The sequence below is a fragment of the Convolutriloba macropyga genome, unplaced genomic scaffold (assembly GCF_964194025.1).
Source record: "Convolutriloba macropyga unplaced genomic scaffold, txConMacr16.3 SCAFFOLD_4046, whole genome shotgun sequence".
Classification (NCBI taxonomy): Eukaryota; Metazoa; Xenacoelomorpha; order Acoela; family Convolutidae; genus Convolutriloba; species Convolutriloba macropyga.
The window spans coordinates 6,904-10,000 of NW_027451833.1; the positions used below are offsets into that span (position 1 = coordinate 6,904).

Sequence of the window (3,097 nt, forward strand, 5' to 3'; positions counted from 1 at the left end):
AGGCGAAACTTCTGCATGGGGAAGCTGCATCATGAACAAAAGTTTATATCGAGTATTATGTTGACGTTAGTAGGCCCTGGCCGAAAGCGCAGCATGTGAAAGGTATAGATAAAAGTTAGCGTTGCAGTCAGTACTGTGTAGTTACTAGTAGCTGGATTTAAGCTCGAAATGAGACACTGTTGGTGAAACTTCATCATGAGAACGTCACAAGCTGATCACGCTCTATGATATGACTAGTATTATGTTGCTTCTAGTAGGCTAAGCGCAAGCCGAAACATCAACATGTGAAAGTCGTAGAATTTTGCAATCAAACTGTGGCTAGTACTGTGATGTTACTAGTAACCTTTTCTTACGTCATATGGCCAAGAGAGCATTTGAAGGCGAAACTTCTGCATGGGGAAGCTGCATCATGAACAAAAGTTTATATCGAGTATTATGTTGACGTTAGTAGGCCCTGGCCGAAAGCGCAGCATGTGAAAGGTATAGATAAAAGTTATCGTTGCAGTCAGTACTGTGTAGTTACTAGTAGCTGGATTTAAGCTCGAAGTGAGACACTGTTGGTGAAACTTCATCATGAGAACGTCACAAGCTGATCACGCTCTATGATATGACTAGTATTATGTTGCTTATAGTAGGCTAAGCGCAAGCCGAAACATCAACATGTGAAAGTCGTAGAATTTTGCGATCAAACTGTGGCTAGTACTTTGATGATGCTTGTAGCCAACCGAATTGGTTGAAAAGCCCAATAAGTAAGCTAACTTGGGAGAGCTTGTTGGAAACCAAATGCTACTAGATTGGTCCAAATACATCCTTCAACAGGGGATCACTTGGCTCGCTTTACGAAGAGGAGCACAGCTATATGTGTTAATTCGGTATGAATCGCAAGATTTGTTTACCGACCTCTCTAACGCAAAAGGCGGTCTCGGCTTCGGCTGTTGACTGCGTCCGATTCAGGGTTATATAACTCTCGATTGAACACATTGATGTTCTATTGTTGGTGCTTCCAATAAAATTGGAACACTTAAAGCAGAACCGATTCAAATAATAGCATTCTGATCAATGATTGCATTCCTTGATCAAGAACTGCTGGAGTCATTGTGATGGCGAATTTTCTTCATAAGAAAATTGCAAAGAGACGGAACTTAATGAGACTAGTATTATGTTGTTTCTAGTAAGCGGAAGCTGAAACAGCAACATGTGAAAATCAAGTTTTGTTCAATGATCTCGAGGCGATAAGTACTATGAAGCAACTAGTAGCCTAAGCATGACTCAGATTTGAGACAGTCAAAAAGACTGGCGAAACTTCTTCACATGAAAGTTACATAGAGAACTACAAATGTATACAGCGAGTATTATGTTGTTTCTAGTAGGCGAAAGCTGAAACATCAACATGTGAAAGTTGTCTGCAAACTGTAGAACGATATGTGATTAGTACTGTGCTGTTACTAGTAGCCAGTCTGACTGTAGAAGCCAAGACAAAGGGAAACTAATGCATCTGAAAAGGACAAGTTATGGAAAGGTATGCACGATAAGTATTATGTTGTTTCTAGTAAGCGGCAGCTGAAACATCAACATGTGAACGTCGTTGTGTACAGTAACCTAGAACTATATAGTCCTTAGTAACGTGCATTTACTAGTACCTGTAATTGGTATTCAGACTCAGGCAGTTTGGAATAGTTTGGCAAAGATGCACCAGAGAAAACTGGGATTTGATACAGAAATTGTTGAATACAAGTATTATGCTGCTTCTAGTAGGTTGAATCCGAAACATCAGCATGTGAAAATTGAAAACATTTCTGGTTCGAATTGTCACAAGTATTTGGTGATCTGAGTAGCCAAACTCACTACAACGCCAATTGAAGGCAAAAATTCTCAACGGGAAAAGCTATTCTCATTGAATGAGCTAACAAGACGAGTATTATGTTGCTTCTAGTAGGCGAAAGCCAAAACATCAACATGTGAAAGTCTTGCTGAACAAATTTAATGTTGTTGAGCTCAGTACCGTGTGAATTAGTAGCCATAATTGGCGAGCGAAAATTGAACTGGCGAAACTTCGTCTTTGGAAAATTGCAGATGCCGAGCACTTATTTTGCAACGAGTATTATGTTGACTGTAGTAAGCGAAAGCCGAAACAGCAACATGTGAAAGCTGTTGAAATTTGTGGTCATTTTGCAATAAGTACAAGGAGTGTAACTAGTAGCCAGGTCAAAATTTGGGATAAGAATGAGCAAAAATTCTGCATGAGAACAGTTGAAATTATGAAACTAAATTACAAAGACTAGTATTATGTTGTTTCGAGTACGCGAAAGCGGAAACATCAACATGTGAACGTTTGTAACGAAGTTTCGTTAATTTTCAGCCTAGTACTGAGCAAGAACGAGTAGCCTCATCTCCAATCCCACGCAAAATGTAGTGAAATATGTGAGTGAACCTTATTCACGGTGAGGGTTTCCCGAGGTCTGTATTGCAGCGAGTATTATGTTGCTTCTAGTAAGCGAAAGCTGAAACAACAACATTTGAAAGTTGGAATTAATGACTGAATGGAAACTTCGACCTGTGTTTGATAGTAGTAGCGAACAAAACTGCTGAATCGGTTTCTGTCTCATATTGGTCAGTGAACCAATTAAGAGACAATCAACTACATAACCTGAATTGGGCGAGAGAACCCCCTTAACTTAAGCATATCAGTAAGGGGAGGAAAAGAAATCAACTGAGAATCCCTTAGTAATGGCGAATGAACAGGGAAAAGCTCATCGGGAAGAGAAATGGCAACATTTCTCGGTGTCCGGTATGGTTTGATGCTAGACTGGTGAATTTGTCCTGATGTCTACTGGAAAGTAGCATCAAAGAAGGTGAAAATCCTGTAAAGGTCATTTTCGATACCAGTCATAATGGCTCATTCCTATGAGTAGAGTTGTTTGAAAGTGCAACTCGAAGCTGGAGATATGTCTCTCCAAAAGCTAATTATAAAGCGAGACCGATAGTAAACAAGTACCGTGAGGGAAAGTTGAAAAGCACTCTGAAGAGAGAGTGAAAAGTACGTGAAACTGTTGAAGGGGAACTGGAGTGAGCGTTACCATACTCAATGCCTTGATAT

General features: G+C 39.9%; 1 non-coding gene and 1 pseudogene across 1 annotated transcript in view; both read left to right on the forward strand.

Moving 5' to 3' along the window:
• Positions 1-807: 807 nt before the first annotated feature.
• Positions 808-959, forward strand: LOC142356979 (5.8S ribosomal RNA; annotated as a pseudogene).
• A 1,683-nt stretch (positions 960-2,642) lies between these two features.
• Positions 2,643-3,097, forward strand: part of LOC142356980 (large subunit ribosomal RNA) — a 3,522-nt gene continuing 3,067 nt past the window's right edge. The window contains exon 1 of the ribosomal RNA XR_012761529.1: positions 2,643-3,097. This exon is cut by the window's right edge and continues 3,067 nt beyond it. This is a non-coding gene — a ribosomal RNA (large subunit ribosomal RNA).